We start from the raw sequence: 18,703 nt of genomic DNA on the forward strand, positions 1-18,703 counted from the left end.
GGCTCTCCTACTACACATTTCAGAATCCTCTCCCTTTGAGGGTAAGATTGCCAGTAATACATGTTTGATGTAGTAGACAGTTTTTAGACAAATTGCTCTAGGATTTTATGGTGACATGAGACTTTTCTCAATTAATATAAATTGGGACTAATTTTCTCTGGTGAGGAATGGGGTCAGTCTCAACAAATGCTCAAGACTTGACACCTATTTGGGAAATGCATCCTTTGATTTTTGGCTGCTAGGGGTATGTAAGCTACATAGAGTGGAGAGTATAATGTTAAAAGCTGCAACAGGGAAAGAATGTTCCAGCCCAAATGAAAGCGTAGTAGTAACTGAGAGCTAGAGATGCCTACTGAGTGACATTTTTTTACCAAGAAGCTAAGATTTGCTGTTGAGTTGCTGTTTTGTTAGACAAAAATAGCCATACTTGGCCAGATAGGATATTTAATAGCAGAACCTCAATAAAGATGCTGCTAAATTAGGGAAGATCTTGGTATTATTCTGTGGAGCAGGAAATACTACATGAGAAGCATAAAACGACAAGTGTTGGCCAACCTCTCCTGTGGTGGTGCTGGGAAACCTGTAGGTCCCATCTCTGTGCTGTTCCAGGAGTGTGGCATGGCACATCCTATCTAACCAGGAGTGCGCATTTTTGGTCAGCAGGTTGCATTTGGGTTGTCCCTTCTGCTTGTTTTAAACAAAAGTGCACAACAATAAATTGCTTCCAGAGGTGGGGCATCTTAAGAGCTATAGGGTAATGGTAATATGCACATTTGTGTGTGTGGGTGTGAATTTGCACAATTTGCTTCTTGTCCATCCAGGGTAAAAGTTATTAACAGCTCTAGACAGGGAGATGTTTCTGCTCCCTCTGCAGTGTGTCTGTTCATGTCTTACCCTGTCAGTGACTATTTGCTTCTGTTGCCCACCAGAAGCAGACTTAGGATGGGATTATAGAACTAGATATTCATTATTGCAAGTCATGTGACAGACCTTCTGCTTAGTTTTCTCTTACCACATTTCTTCAGCTCCATTCACATGCATGCAGGCAGCATATCTGCAAACAGTGTGGTTGCCATCCCCAGTGCCTTCTGTGAACCACTGCCTCTGTGCCACAGCTCCTGGTACCACATTGGCTGCCACTTCCTTGGCTGTCTCTCTTCACCAGCCATGACAACACTCCTCTTCCACCCCAAGGCAGACTGGGAGCACAGCAGACCACCAGTGTCCCAGCCATGGATGCATGGCTGTGGCTGTTGGCACTGGTGTGCCTGGCCAGGGTTCCCCTCTCACCCTGCCTGCATTGCTTAGGGATACAGGAAGCTTTCAGGGCCAGGATAATCTTCTCCTCTGGCAACACAGCACCTAATGAGTTGGTCCACTGCTGAGAACTGTCACAAGAATGTCACAAACAACCAGGGATACAGACACAGCATTAAAAGGAAAAGCATCCTATCCTGGCATCTGAACCTTCTCTGGCAACTTTCAGGGACTGCTTGGTGTAAAAGAAGCGTATTCCATGACGGAGTACCAGTGGGACAGATCCCAGTCCTGTTTCCTCCCCTTTTTTTACTGTCAGAAGAATTCACTGAATTAGCTCAAACTCAGGGTATTTTCCTTAAGCATTTTACAGGGAATTAGTAATACTGATAGGCTATATTCCTAAATAACGACTGTACAATTGTCTCCAAATTCTTGGCCTGAGAACATGCTTGTAAATAAATCAAAAAGAACTGGGTGTCCTTTAAAAAGTGCTCCCAGGGTGTTGCAATGATAATTATTGTGGTCATAAGGGGAAGCAGTTACAGACAAACAAAGCTGTCTGGAAAGGCTGGAGAAGAGTTTAATCGAGATGGCTCACCCTGTTCTGATTGCATAAAGCACAAAGTGATATAATTAAATATAGAGTCCCCACAATCACCAGTACTGTGCTGTATAAGTTTTGATGTCTGTAGAAATATGTGATAGAAGTTTGCTAATGTCACATAGGAAACCATATAGTGAAACTTAGACCAGAAATCATTAGATTACAGGCTTTGATGGCAGATGTGTAGTAGAAAACAAAATATCTAGTCCGGTCTGGTTTTAAAATAGGTTTATTTGGGGTCTGTAATTCTTTGGTTTTGGTATAAAAATTTTGATAGCCAAACTGAAATTTATTTCTAAATCTTTTATTTTAAAGAAAGCAAGCAAGCAGTGCCGGGTGGCTGGGGAGTCACCATTCCACTAACGGCACACGCCACTACAAGTTCACCAGAGTGTATATATACTGGTTTTAAGCCTACAAAGCATTTTACAGTGTGCTTGTGTTAGTCCAAATCAGCAAATATCAATAAGATGGGATCAGCAATTTCATAATCTTTCCAGGTGGTCATTGGCTTCCTGTCCTTCTTGTGGTTGTCTGGAGGGAGGCCTTTCACTGGTGTCTGCTACATAATTTTAGTCTGGTACAAGAGTATTATAGATGCATATTATAATAGTGGCTTCTCACAAATATTAAAATGAATACTATATGTGTTATGTTAGAAAGTTATGCTGTATTAATCTCTTTTAAGTAGTGCTGTATTAATCTCTTTTAAGTAGTATGGTAAATATAGTTTTTAGGCTCTAGCATAATATTAAAATAGAAACTATGTGATGTAAGTACTTTTTGTAAGTAGCTCAAGGAATGGAAAAGATAATCAAGAAATTCTTCGCATTATCCTATTTGGATAGAGATAACAGCAACAAGACACTAAGATTCTAAGAAAATAATTATTGCCCCCTTATCTGAACACTCAAACTTTGAGGAGCCAAGAAGGTTGATCTACAAAATGAGGGGCGGAAGCTAAAATTAAGCAGAAACACCCTAGTTTGAAAAGAAGGTTTGAGTCATGTATGACATATATGAATATGCAACAGGCTGTTGCTTTTAAGGGGTAATCCTTTGTTAGCAAGGTGTGCTTTGGGGCAGAGCAAAGCACCCTGACATCCTAATTCTTTGTTTCTTATTGTCTTTTATTGTCCTAACTTTGATTGTCCCAATTTTTATTACTATTTTATTACTATTAAACTTCTAAAATTTTAACACAAGTGAATGGCGTTTTGCACAAGTGCATCAAGCTTTTATTATGCATGAACATTTAGTCGCTTTGTTGCAATATCCCTTAGCTTTACCACAACTTCCTCTACTTTATTCTAAGCATCAGTCATCTTGCTGCCTCATCTCTTTAGTATACTTCTTCTATTTTCTTGTTCGATGCTTTATTTGGCTATTCGGTCAGAAAGTTTCGAAGCTGTTCTTTGTAGTTATCCCAGGGAATGCACCCACTTTTGACACAGCAGATACACGCATTTGCTGATTCCATTGCCAATTGACATGAATCACAAAAACATTTTTCACAGTTTCAAGGGTCTCTAATGTAATGAAAATAATGAATATGTGCATCTTTCTGGTTGCAGGGGCATCTTAGGTGACCAAAATAGTGAATATGGCTTCCCAGGCTCATCTGTCTGTCTAGCTGTGGGCAAACTTTCATGTGTATCAGGCTTCAGCTGCTGGAGTTTCTGTAATAATCTACTTTTTCTCAATAAGTTCAAGTTAATTAATTCAAATTTTCATTAACTCTTCTATGCTGTAATAGACCAAGTCATATTGAAATAAAATGAACTTTTGAGGACAGCTGTCCATTACAGGGCAATGTACTCTGTAAATTAAGCTTTATTTTATAAGCTCATTGAGGAAGAAACACAACAAACAAGGGCTCAATTGTCTTTGTACAGAGTAGTCAGCCATGTGAATTCACTGATTTATCACATAAGTTCTGAAGTTTCTAATTCATAATTTGTAATTGATGACTTGTAACTTGTTATAAATGAAAAATGATCCAGCCAAATTAAAAATAAAAACAAAAAAAAATTATTTTAGCAATAGAGATCTAACTAGCCAGCCACAAGAAAAAGGACAGTGCCAAGCCCGGGATCAGCGCTGGGTGCAAGACACAGAAGTCAGCCTCAGCGGAGGTTTTCCTCTATGCCCACACACCACCATCCTGGTACGAGCGATTTTTAAAGGGAAAATTTTGCCTGAAGCCAGGATTTCGGCATTCAGTCCTTTGTTTCATTCAGAGTCCCATAAGTTGATGAGATTTCCTTCTCCGCCACAAGGTAGAACAATTCGAAGTCCGGAGTCCTTGAAACCTTTGATGAAATTTATGGGAACACAGTATTCACATGTATCAGCCTGGGGGATTTTCCTGATATCCATCTCGGGTCGTTCATGCGATGATCAGCACCTGGGTGTCTCAGTATTGCTTCAGATAAGGCCCATCTCCTGGAGAGCCACATCCTTTTGCTTGTGAATCAGGTTTCAACACACACCTGGTTTTGCCTGAGAGCTTGGGGGGTGGGCTTCTAATACAAATGGGTACATTCTAACAAATATTTAATATCATATATATCATGCTAAAAATGGCGCAAATTATACCCGTTATACATAACATAACTCAACTCATGCACCAATGTACAGAACAGGTGGGGTGATGCTCATCCTTCCTACTCTGTCACAGCACAGGTATCCCCAGTATGACACTGGGAACCACAGCAGCCCCAGTTCAACTGCTCTTGGATCAGCTTCCAAACCTTTTTGCTTAAACAGACATTTTTATACCTTCCAGCATGGAAGTTTTGTCTGTGCCATTTCCATGACTTAGCAGATTCTGACGAAGCTACTAGACAATCACCATGCAAAGACAGTGGCTGCAGGAGACAGCAATCTGCAGGTGATAATGGCTGGGTAATGGATCTTTATCTCTTCCTGTCCCTCTTACCCGGCCTCTTAGATAGTCTTCCTTTGAACTAAGGACCCAGCTCCCAATATACATCAGGCATGAGCTGTGTTAGCCAAAAAACCTGACCTTATTGCTTTCTGCAAACACCTGAAAGGAATTTGTAGTGATTTGTGTGTTGGCGTTTTCTCCCAGGTAGCAAGTAAAAAGAGGAAAAGGCCTTAAGTTGCACCAGGGGAGGTTTAGATTGAGTATTAGGAAAAAAGTTCTTCACCAGAAGGGTTGACAAGCACTGGAAGGGCTGCCCAGGAAAGTGGAGAATAACCATCCTTGGAGGTATTTAATAGAAGTGTAGACCTGGCACTTAGGGATATGATTTAGTGATAGACTTGGCAGTGTTAGGTTAAGGATTGGATTTGATGATCTTAGAGGCCTTTTCATCCTAAATTATTCTAAGAGTCAATTAAACTTTGCCAGGAGCTGTCAGGTTGATGAGTCTCCAAACTCTCAAAAAAACATCAATTGGGTTTCATATGGTTTTGGAATCAAAGAGGATAATTCCCTCTCTTGCAGCCAGACCACAGTTCTGTCAAGGACAATGATAGCCACCATTTTGCAATACCTGGTCAGACAAAAGTCCATTTTGAAGTCATTGTTACTACAACCACATTCAGGATTGGAAAAAAAACACTTTTTTGACTTTTTCACTTCAAGTCTGAATATCAGGAGCAGTCTGGGGGATTTGTATGCATTTATTATACACAGCAGCTAGTTGATGGCTATGTTGTGTTGATTTACTGCTCTAAAGCTGTTCCTGTATTATTTTATCACATTACAGAGAAATTACTGCTAAATATGTGTAGCCTTACTATTTGATCAGCTGTCACCTAGTGTTTACACTTTATTGATCATTTCATAAGATTGGACTTTCTCCTGAATGTTCTGCCACAGGCATCTCAGTGCTTACATCTAAAATATCATGTCCTAATGACCTTGAGGAAGGACACCACAAAATCATTGAATTGTTTATGTTGGAAAAGACCTTCAAGATTATGAAGTCCAACCAAAAACCTGGCACTGCCAAATCCATCACTAAGCTAGGCTACCATGCTCTTAAAGGATGTGACGATGAACTCCATGAGAGTGTTTGCATTGTGTACCTTCAGCCTTCTTCGACTGCCAGTGGTGAGGGCACAAGAAGCAGTTTACCGTTTGGTATTTTGCCACACAATTTTCTGCTGCTCTTTTCCACCCTCTGTGTCAGCATTGTTATTTGTGCAGTGAACCAGATGAGGGACTTGATTGGGCTGAGAAATTGTCACAGTAGAGACGGACTCAACACGACATACGAAGTTCATGCAGCAGCAGCCAATTTTTATTCAGTTCAAGTCAATTTAAATAGTTACTGAAAGTCTCCATGGTTAGTCCTGATTGGCTGAATAGTTGCCACCCAGCTAACTGGCCAATAGCTGCCCGCGTCCCCAGTGGCCTAGATTGGTCGAGTTATATAACTACTAGTTATGTAATTAGTTATATGTTAGTTATATAATAATAATTAGGATTATTTATAACGTGAGGCCTCCAGGCCAACTGTTAGCCACCACAGAAAATATTTAAGGAGTGTTGAGCCTGATGGATAAATCTTGCCTTTGACTGTTAGACAAATGCTACAGCTGTACTGTGCAATGTCTTTGGCCATGATTATCATTTTCACTGGTGTCCCCTTGCACTGCTCAAGTGAAGCAGAGGAAACAAACCAGTCCTTTGTTATTTATTTTACTGTTATTTTCTATTTGCTTACGATGGCATGGACCTGTTTTACAATAAAGGATTAGCCTTTAGGTATAGAAAATAACTTAATTCTCTGGGAAAGTTGATTGTGACTGAGTATTATATTTGTAGCTAGCCATGCAGTGAAGCAGTTTATTTTGCCTGGCAATAATCAGGTTGCTGTGTCTGATTGTAGCCTGTTCTGCAGTAATTTAATGGAGCCCAAACTAGAAGTTTACCTCTAAGGAGGGCAGAGTATGGTATACAGGAAAATACAACTACAGTATGTACTACTTCTTTACATGTAAGCAGGGTTTTCAGCCCTGATGGCATAAGGCTGTAAGCCAGGCTTTTATTTGCAGTGCTGTGTGGAATCGAAATAGTTTGAATCTCTTTTCAATGCCTACCTCTGTCACAATGATCCTATATGGATTGATTCTTGTTAAAAGTGCTTTGAAAATTAAAATGCTACTTATGCTGATGTCACAACTTTCTTATAACACATAAGAAATTCTCACTATGCAAATGATAGTTGTTAACACTTTCTAGTGTTACAGTTACTGCAAAATATTTTAGTGCTCGACCATAAATGATGAATGGGTGACTACCACAACCTCGTAAAACACTTAAAGGCATGTCTATAGTTACATGCCACAGGAGTTTGCAAAGTCATTAACAGGCAAGGGAGGAGCGACTGTTTCTAAAGACTCTGGATGCTTTGGTATTTAGAATCCCCTTCCCAACCTATGAAGTTTAGCTGGTGCCTCAGTGGATTGATGACCTAAAACTTTGCAGGCATCTAGGAGTGGAGATGAATGTCATCTTTCTGCAGATATAGACGCAACCAACACAGCTTATCAGTGATTACAGAGGACTAAATGAAGGGCCAGGGAGTGATGCTGCATGGGTGAGATCATCTTCTGAAATCTGTGTAGCATTCATTGTGCAATGCTTAGATGCTGGCTTGCAGCTGTGTCCCTGCACATGAGCCAGAGACATATGCCCATGCCTACCCAAAACCCTTCACCATGTGCTGATTCTTCTCCATGATCCAACCTGGGGCTCAAATCAAACCCAATTTCTGCAAGGAAGTCACACTTGTGAGCGTGTGCTGCTGCTTAGCCAGTGCAGCTGATTTGCATGTTGAGGCTTCACTTGGTGGGAAGGTAGCTGTGGAGAGGCATCCACCAACTAGAACTGTTCTGCAAATCTTAACTAATGGAGCAACCCTTGACAAGAGGCAGAATAAGAAGTAAAATGAACAGGGCTAATGCCTTTATTAATGTTCAGCTCTTTATTCAAAAGATCAGCTGGGCAGGGGGCTCGACGCAGAGCTCGCCCCCGCAGTCGTAAGCTTTCCTAGGCAGCCAGAAGGAAGGAGGCGTGCAGAGTCTGTCACTGGAGTCCAGAGCAGCAGCTGTCCTTTCTCCTTTCCTTGTGGCACACCGGTGGCCCGAGGATGAGGAGGCGTGGCATGCAGAGTCTGTCGCTGAAGTCCAGAACAACAGCTGTCCCTGCTCCTTCCGTGGTTGCAGCACCAGGGCTCTCTGTCCCTATCTCCCTGCTTCTCAGAGCCTAATATAGTCTGTTCTTTCTTAGGTGATGGCGACGGTTAAAAGTCAATCAGGGGATGTGTTTCCCTCTTCCTCAGCTAGGGCATTTGTCTAGACTCCTCTATTGTGTTCAGGTTTTGATTTATATTCCTTTTTATCTCCTAAAAATACTCCCATGATCCTAAGGGGTGCATGTTAGTCCCAGAATGGCAGCGTGGAGGGGTGGGAGGCCAGTTATCTCCAGGTAGTTTAGAGAAAACAAACAGAGCAATTAGCTAATTAGCATTTCAATATCTGTACTTAGCTAGAGTTAGTAGTTTTTTTTAGTGTTGCCATGGGAACTAGGAAGGCCCTGCCCGCGTCTCTGGGGAACACGTGGAAACTGTTCATAACAAGAAGGAAAAGTAATTTTATTTTGTACAAACCAGTTATCACTCAGGCACAAGCATTCTTCTCATAGTTTTACTCATTCTTTCCTATTGGGAGGCTTGAAGGTGTGCCTGCACGTGGTCTGTACAGAAATATTTGTGGTCACAAAAATTAGGGAAGCTAGCTATTTAGTTCTCATGGTGTCTTCTGGGTGGTTGTTCTTAATGGCAGCCATGTGGTTGGCTTCTGAATGTGTCTTTAACACCTTTGAAAAGTTGTCAGCGACTATGAATCATTTGTCCCTCCTTTTGTCCCACCTCTGTGAGTCCTTAGGTAAAACTGCTGATTAACTCATTGTTCTTTTGTCTCTTTCTGGGTGTAGGCTGTTGTATTTAAGTTGTCCTTTGTTTTTCTCAATCTGGATATTTCTATAAATAGGAACTGCAGATAGTTGTGCTGAGACTTTATGATCTACTAATTTAGATGCCATTAACACATGCTTTTCTTTCATTCCTTTTTCTTCCACTTCTTCCTGTTCTCCCACATCCACATGTTTCTACTTTTTCTCTATCCATACCAAGGCTGATATTTCTACTAAAGCTCATCACAGAGTTGTGTGCAGCTCTTCTGCTAAACTTAGGATCTAATGGGTCTGGGAAGGCAGAGGATTGAGAAATGTGCTTGATGTTATTTTCTACTGGAAAAATTTCCTGCTGGTTACGGCAGCAACTCAGGCTTGTTTCAGCTTCACAGGGAGCAATGAAATATCAACTTCTAAAATTAAAGCTAGTTCATGTGAATGTGCAGGATCATGATAAAAGAACTTCAGTATACCTGTGCTCTGACTCTGGTTGCACAGTTGTCTTCTCTCCTTCAAACAGTAGGTTTAGAAAGGTGGTTGCTCACTTTCTCACCCCACTGCCCAAGGAAATGCCTGGTCAGAGCTCAGGCTGCAGATGGCCCAGTGGGATAGACTTGTCCTCAAACAATCAAAGGTAGAGATTCACTGTCATGCCAAATGACGTGTTATTCTTGAAGAGGAAGGGGTTCCAGCTTCACAAAGGGATGGAAAAAGGAAATGGTGAAGGTTCATTTCTTCTAGGTGAGACCCACATAGGAATCCACCACAGACAAATGTGGGCTTTCCCAAAAAAAAAAAAAAAAAACAAAAAAACAAAAAAAAAAACAAAACAGTCTTTCATCATCTCACACTATTCTAAAATATAAAAATAAGAAAATGACCTAATCTTACAAGGAGGTTAGAGATATTATTTAATGTTTGTGAAGCACTAAGTAGTATAGCAATAAATTACATGGGTGATCCTATGAGAATGTTACTAATTGTGTATTCAGGCCAGAGTTTGAATAGGATATAGAAAATGAGGCATGAGGCCATGCACTTAGCAATGAGGATGAAACAGGCTAATGAATCACTGCTCATTAATAGTATGCCATCCATGTGCACAGAAAGGCTAAAGGTGCTATGTAAAAAGGTACATGTTATCCTATAATTAAAGATTTTACAGTGCATGTAAGAGTTACAAATTTAATTTGTCTGGGGGACGTTAAATCAGGCATTTCCTATCCTTAGGAACACAACTTTGCAACCCTTACACTTTTTGAATAGAGGCTTTTTACAGGATTCGGTAAAAATTGTTTAAATATTGTGTTTCCCCTGCTTGTTTTGTCACTGTTGGCACTGAGCTCCTTCTCCCATACTGCCTTCGCCATCTGGAACAGACTAAATGGCTTTCTGAGTTGCCTTAAATCCCATCACCAAATCCTATCTTCTGGGCCTATAATTCCTGTCCTTCTTTCTCATAAGAGAGCTCAGTCCCATTTCTTGACCAAGCTTGGCTCCATTAAACTTAGAGCTCTGTCAGATCTTGCCTTTATTTTCTCTGTGTTTTTATACCACAGAGGCATGAATCTATAAGATGCCAATACGTCTGCCTACATTTATTAATATTAAATGAGACCATCAGTGATTTAGTATTCTGAAGTTTTCCATGTCAGATTAATCAGTTCAGAGAAGTGTTTAGTTCAGTCTAAATTTGGTTTTAATGAAAAAACAGCAAACTGACTATGTGTGGAAACTCAGACTGACTGTTCTCTTTCTAAAGAAAGCTGAATTCCAGTACCCTGTTGAAGATAAAGAAAAATGAAAAACAGATAATCAGATTGCATCCAGAATTGGATATCATCCAATATGTTTCAGTTTGGTATCATAGTTACATTATAAATACAGTCAACAGGAAAAAAATATTGAACAGTAAAATGGATATTAATGAAGTCCACTACTGATACCTAACTTTCCCCCACACTCAGCTTATACCATTTCTTTGTTTAGGTGGAGCTTGAGTGACTCCAGCCATACATACCTTTGTTACTGATTGGAGTAAAATTCTCTCACTTTGCTCTTAAAGACACAGTTAAAAACAACATAGAGCATGTGCTCAGTGTGGAGTGGTTGTACATTTGGGATGGAGGTGTGTGTTAATATTACAATTATATCATGAACAAGTTAATCCAAGGAGACTGATTTCACCATAGAGTTCCCCTCCCTGCAAAGATTTCAACAGCACCTGGCTGCAGTTTCTCCACACTGCTCCACCCTCCATTCCTTCTCCCTTAGCAGGTGCTCACAGTTGCAGATCATGTGTTTGGGGAATCACTGTGGAGTAGGTCTCTGAGCATGCCAGCCCCATTCCATCCAGGGAACAGCCACTGTATTGTACTCTTTAATTTCTGTACTGTTATCACCTCTGTTAGGATGTGAATATCAGTTGTACCCCCAGTCATCTTTCCACACCTGTGGTACAGTGATCTTTCTGACTAGCACATAAATAATGGCTTTCTGATACAGAGTAGAAATAACAAGTAGTGCAGGGGATGTTTTGACATGGGCATGCTCAGGAAGTGGAGATGGCACTTGGTGTCCTTTGATCTTTTGTTTTGAATATGTTTTTACTCTAATTGTTCTAGTGTTCTGCTCCTTTACATCATTTATCCACCATTACTTTATAAGATGTACTAGGTTATTTTGTTTTCCACTAAATTTAAAATATCAGGCATGTTGGTTCTTCTCATCACTCTGAATTTGTCAAATTGCCACCAATGTGATGTCTCTCCATGCTTTGGATAAGGCTGGTACAATGATGCTATTATTTTCACCCTTCTCAGCCTCCATGGCTTGGCAGAGATGACAAATCAAATGGTCATATCCTGTGATTTTTCCTAGGACCACAGAACCAGTGATTGTCCAGACACTAAAAACTCTCCTAAATGTGAGATTCTCAGCCTGAAAAAATACATTCATTTGTGTACCACGTGACTTCAAAATTCATTTGTATGGTATTCACTGTGTTGTGTTCTTTTAAAAACACAGAAGTAACATTAAAACAGTATACAGATGAAATTGAAAGAAAAGAAAAGAAAAGAAACCAACCCTTCCCTGCTGACAAGCTAATTTTCAGTGCTTTAAGAATTACAGAGTGAAGTAAAATTATGTTATTGCCTTCTTTCATCATTATGCCACAGTACTAATTATGCTCCTGGTGTTCTGAAGTTTATAATGCTATTTCCTTCCACTGAGTTCCTATTTCTTTATTAAATTAATTCTTTAAACACATGCTTTATGCTGCTAGTGGGGCCCTGGTAGCAGACTATCATCTTAGAATGACACCAGTGGGTAAACATTCATCCACTGCAAAGATAGAAATCATGGAACAATGGCTGTATAGAATAGAAACTGTAGAAAAAAATGATTAATATTTTTCAGAATGATCAGCATTTGCTGCCACAGACTGAATATGAAATCATCACATTTTAATATGGTAAACTGTTGCATCCCGGAGTTTGGGTTTAGATTAGGGTTTTTAATTTATGTTAAAATAAGTCAAGTTCTGTAATCCCGCGTTTCCCCCGCGTTGTTCCCCCCCGTGGTTTCTGGCCCCATGTTGCCTGCTGCCGGATCTTACCCCTGTGCCGCTCCTGTAACCACCCTGCCGTCCGGCCCCGGGAAACCCCGTGCTGGCCACCCCGAGCCACACGATCCCGCTCAGCCCGCTCTGGCTCGGCGCCCGCCCCTGCGGGGTTCTCTGGTTGGTCGCTGTTGCTGGCGTCACCGCCACGGCAGCCGCCCCTATTGGCCGGCCGGCCGTGGATCCTCTCGCCCCGCCCCTCCATAAAACCCTATCCCGCCGGCAGTCAGACGCCATTTTCTCCCATGCGAGTGCCGGGAGCGGTTGCGCCTTTCCATCGAACCGCGCCACGTGACCAATAAACCGTTCCTGCCAAGCACGGAGTAAATGGACAAATTCCTTCCTCTTTGCCGGGTCCCTAGCGCACGGTAACAGCGGCTGGCCAGCCCACGCGCCCGAGACACGGAGCCGTGTCCGGGAACCCGCGGCAGCAAACCCCGGCAGCACGTGGAAGCTACGCCACAGCCAGGCTCCCAAGAGCCGCGTGCAGCCAGGGAGAGCGAAAACCCACGCCGCAGAAAACTGATGAAGTCTAGAGCATAAATAATAAAAGTTATGCAAACATATTTTTGCATGCATATGAGAGACTGGAATATGGAAGGCACTATACATCCTAAAGGATACTTGCTTTGTTGCAATCACTGCTTTGCATAGACGTCAGTAAGAGTGACCTTTCTTTTCAGACACATTCCCAGCTGACTTCAGAAAGATCTAAGGAATTTCAGTCAAGAAATGAGCACATCTCTGATAAAGATGGACCCACTGCCACAGCTCTGTTAGGCTTAACATGGAACAAAGGGTCCTTGCTGTCTGGTCAGGGAAGTGTTAGCAAACTGCTTGACAGCATAGGCAAGCTTAATAATGACAACCAGCTTCAAGGTGCTTCCCAATCACTGCTAGAAAGAGATATATGAAATATGACTCTGTTCTCGTTAAGAATTTAGTAAAGGTATTGCCAGAGAGAAGACACAACTGAAAGACTAACCAGCAAGGAGAAACTGTCTCTCATGGGAACCATGCTTATGCTACTAAAGGGAGTGACTTATGGCAATTTAGTCCAATGGAAAACTGTAATAAGACCTCAAAAACATTTTAATCTAGTCCTTAAAGCAATGTTGTGCCTTTTCCTGTTGCTTCTAGAGGCCTTTTGGCAGCTGGGGATTTCTGCACAGGTGGCACCCCTAGGACTGGAGCTGCCAAAGGTGACGGCAAAGGGTATGGCACTGTTGGCTAGAAAGGATGTGGGGATGTGCTGGGGAGAAGTCTTTGGTCAGGCAGGACTGATGAGTTACTGCAGCTCCTTTGCTCTATTTGAGCAAAGAGAGGCAAACTAGGGACCAGAGCTGGAGGGTAACAAATGCTGAGGAAAATGAGGAAATAGGAAAATTCAGCATTAAGACTGATGCGGTGTGGGTTTTCGCTCTCCCCGGCTGCACGCGGCTCTTGGGAGCCCGGCTGTGGCGTAGCTTCCACGTGCTGCTGGGGTTTGCTGCCGCGGGTTCCCGGACATGGCTCCGTGTCTCGGGTGCGTGGGCCGGCCAGCCTCTGTTACCGTGCGCTAGGGACCCGGCAAAGAGGTAAGGAGTTTGTCCATTTACTCTGTGCTTGGCAGGAACGGTTTATTGGTCACGTGGCGCGGTTCGATGGAAAGACGCGACCGCTCCCGTCACTTGCATGGGAGAAAATGGCGCCGGGGTGCCGGCGGGATAGGGTGTTATGGAGGGGCGGGGCGAGAGGATCCACGACCTGCTGTCCAATAGGGGCGGCTGCCGTGGCGGTGACGCCGGCATCAGCGACCAACCAGAGAACCCCGCAGGGGCGGGCACTGAGCCTCGGGCTGAGCGGGATCGTGTGGCTTGGGGTGGCCAGCACGGGGTTTCCCGGGGCCGGACGGGGGAGTGGTTACAGGAGCAGCAGAGGGGTAAGATCCGGCAGCAGGCAACATGGGGCCAGAAACCGCGGCGGGGGGACAACACAGGGGAAACGCGGGATTACAGAACTTGACTTATTTTAACATAAACTAAAAACCCTAATCTAAACCCAAACTCCAGGATGCAACAGACTAAGGCTCTGTCATTAAGGAACACATTTATGCCTGAATGAGGTCTCCAAACACAGGACACCTGTCATCAGTGCACTTGCCTGGCAAAATGTAGTGGTGTGGGTTCCAACCATACTTGCAGCAATTGTCACAGACTTGTTTGCAGACACTGTCAGACATCGCTTTGAAGTCTCTATTTCCATGTCCATATTTTTCTCTCCATTCACAGATTACAGGTGCAACCCCCAATAAAGCCATTGGAAACCACACCCAAATATTTGGGAACAGAAACTTAACCTGATCACTTGGAGCCAATGCAGCCTTTTCCTATGATCTTTCAGCTATAATCAGGAACTTGTTTGTTTTTAATAACTTGATGGTAGACGGTTTTATTTTTAAGGAAAAAATCCTTTTTTTTTTCCCCTCTCAGTAATTGCAAAATTTCTGGTATTGACTGAAACAGTGCATAAGTGAGGCAGATCATGGCATGATCTTGTTTCAAGAGCTTTGTCTTTCCTGTCTTATCACTCTACTTAAGTGTTCAGCCTTTTCTGTGTGAAGACCATTAAATTAGACAAATCATTGTAGTGATTTTGTCATACAAGCAAGTGCTTAAGGTAAATTTAGATAATCAGAATAATTTCCCATTTTTCCTACATTTAAAGATATTTTGTATCTTATTTTCTGTCCTGTTGCTAATTATCTTAAAAGGGGCTTTGTAATAGAAAAGGATTTTTGTCACTGAACCAGTCATTTTTCTGGCACACTGCAGTGTTAGTAATGTGATTGCTTAAATAAAAATTGGTGCAGCTTTAACATCATAATATATTCACTCATTTCTTTGTCTTTCATTCTAATAATGTAAGACATAATGAACTCTTGGTAGATATAGTAATATCCCATAAGTATTTCTACAGGATTTATGTTGTCATTTAATATTATTTCAAAGGACAAAATATAATTCTTGCCATTTTACTCAGCTACTCATTTTGTGATTTTTTTGTTCTCCTACTATCGCTGAAAAGAAATGATCAAATTAACCATTTTAACAAGCATTTGCTAGTTGTGCCTACATACCATTCATTTAAATGACTTGTGAAATCAATCAAATAATGGGGCCTAGTCTTCTTTCCCTGAATAATGACTTCAAGGAAGATCCACCTCCCTCTCTGGGAAAGAATGGATAGCTGGGAATGCTCAGGGGAATAAAAGGATTTAAAGCACTGCACATAAAAGGCTGAGTAGAGGAGTCTTTGAAAATAAATGCAGGCTTCAACAAAGGATGAGAAAGAAAAGGGTACAGAGGGAGCAGCTTGGTGTAGATATGGACAGTGCATACAGAAGAGGCTGCTGAGGAGATGCATAATACCCCAAGAGAATGAGCTGTAGGTGCTGGGCTGCAGGCTGAGGAAAACACATTTTGATGAGGGGTACAGGATGTGCAGAGGCTGGCTGTGGCTGATGGGTTAATGAAGAGACCTCAAAAGGAAGCCAGTCTGAAAAATTAAATTAATTATCTCAAAACGAAGTATTTGCATTTCCACTAGTATGCAATGAGCCACTCTTCACAATCAAAAAATTATGAAGGTGAGAAAAAGAGATGAGGTCCATTTACTATTTTAAAAATTACAACAACTCTTTTTCCCATATCCCATATTTAGGATTAATTGAAAATAGAAGGCACCCGATTTCTCATCAATCCAGAGTGGTGAAAAGAACCACAACATTACCTCACAGTGACACAACTTCTGTCTGAATTTTTTTGCACTCGTAGCAAAGTCTCACTGGAGGATTCTCTTAGAGCAGGACTGAAGTAGGCTGTAGATTTTCTAGTGAGTGTTTACTTACACTTCTCCAGAAAGCAAGCAAACATGGAAATGATTAAGGAAGATGATGAGTAATCTTCCTAGATTAGCATCCTTAGAGTTCAAAAGATATTTTAAAAATTTAGGCTATTTTCTCAGTTTTTGTTGTTTCAGTAAGTTGTTGGTGGGTTAAGCATGTAATTAGAAAGGAATGCACACATGGTTAACATTTTCAATTGTGTCAGAGCTGACAACTTCATGCAGAAATGCTAGATCATCACTGCCTGACAAAATTCCAATAATATATATTCAGCCACCGACAATTATTGAAGTAACAGTTGAGTCACGAGACTTAATCATGGATATTTGGCATTACTCTCCTCTGATACTACCTATTGGACCAGACCAGTCATGGGTCTGACCAAGTATTGTAGTGACAGTGTTTTTCTAGGAGTTTTTGCAATGCTTTGTGAAGGTCATGTTTGAGCAGTTCAGTAATGTTGGTCTGGAAGAGCACAAAAATGCTGCTGTCCTTTTATAATACTTTGTTGAGACTCAAATGCTGAAGTGTTTCCTGAATATAGGATACAAATTTTAAAATAAATGTAACAATTGGGACTATGCTGACTGTGACAGATAGACAGGATAACCTGAGGTGGGTGCAGGACTTCTGGATGCTGAAGAGCATCATCAACACTCTCTTCTGTAGGTTGGTGTCATAATTTCACCATCCTCAGATGACACTTCAGAACCCAGAGCCATGTCTAAATGCCTGCCATCCTTTAGTCTTGCAGCCTCTGACTATAACTCCTTGGTCACCAATTCCTTTGAGGTGAGCAGGTACAACACAGGTCACGAGAATATGGAGATTTTGTCCTCAGTAGTGCTATGGGTGACATCTGAGCTCTTCAAGGCTTTGATCTCCAAGATTTCTGAGAGAGAAGCCTTGATAAGATTCTTATCTTATTCTTGTATTTCCAGCCTACTGCAGCTACAACTGCTTACATAAGGCTTTGCTCCACCTCTGAGTGCCACTGGGTTATCGTGCCCCTTGAAAAACTCCTCTTTCTATCATGGTACACATTTATTGGAAATGTAATTTTTTTAGGACTGCAGTCTGCAATTACCTGAGTGTTTTGGCAGGTGTAAGAGGGTGCTTCCAGTGTGGTAGCGGATATTGAAGTGTGGGGAAAAGAAAGATAATACAAAAAAAGATGCGTTCAGCAGCAAAAGGCAGGGAAAATGAGTAAGGAAAGGTTTTAGTTCTGAAACTGAGGATAAAGCAGAAGGGCTAGATACTGCTACGTTGATTGAGGTAGGGCAGTTGGCAGCAAAGAGGAAGATACATGAAGTACCTGACTGTGCAGCTTCCTTCAGGTTTTGAGGCCACTCTTCAGGGTCTGACAGCTTTGGGGGATGCCTGTACCTTAACTACATACTGGAGCTTCTTGTCATGGGAAGTTAAGTGAGGATTTAGGACCAATTACTCCATTGAGTTGGAATGCTGTAGAGTTCTGGTTTCATGCAATAGGAATCTGCTTTGTGCACACCGACATCATTTTGAGAAACCAGTTAATATGTGGTTTTATGGGTACAGTCTGGGTATTTGCTTCAAAACTACCCTATTGCTATGAAGTAAATTACTAAAGTTAACAGAATGACTGTACCTTAGAAGTGCATGAATATGTCTCTTCATGACTATGACCAAGAATTTTTTTTTTTTTCCTTAAGCATTTTATTGAAAGGCATATGATTACTGTTTATTGTTTCCGGCTTTCTGCAAAATGGAGAAAACTAAAAAGAACATTTTGTTAACAGGACAGCTTTGCAATAATACAAAGAACTGCATTCATACTTTGCTTTTCTGCCATGTTGTAAATATTTCAATCCCAAATAAGTTTGTGTAGTAGCTGAAAAATGCATTGATTTTGTAAGTATAAATCTTTGAGCAATGTCATATGCTTCTTTTTTTAAAGACCAAATGAATTGAAAGATCTGCAGCCCTGAGGAAGTAAGGAAATAGTAACCAGGTGTGAAACTTGATTTCTGTATTTGCAATATAATGGTGAATTATTTGCATGTCCTTTGTCTAAAGATTAACTTTTGTTGATTTCCTAAACCCTAAAGAATAGTCTGAGTCCTCAACCTTGCAGTGTCTGAAGCTCTGCAGAACTGATGTTGATAAGCCATACCACCTTGAAAATAAGCCCTTTTTTAGCTTTCATGTGAGCAATTTTCTTTCATGTACTAGTATTGCTAAGTTTAGCTTGTGGTTGGGTATCTCAAACCATGGCCAGATGAGCAGATACAGCTGGAAACAGACTTGCTGCCCTTGATCTGTACCTGTGTCCTGTGCACCAGCTGTGATCTGGAAGCTGGGGAGCCAGTTGAGATGAGGGTCAGGGGTTTTCAGCAGCAG

Source organism: Vidua macroura, chromosome 5 (assembly GCF_024509145.1).
Source record: "Vidua macroura isolate BioBank_ID:100142 chromosome 5, ASM2450914v1, whole genome shotgun sequence".
NCBI classification, from domain to species: domain Eukaryota; kingdom Metazoa; phylum Chordata; class Aves; order Passeriformes; family Viduidae; genus Vidua; species Vidua macroura.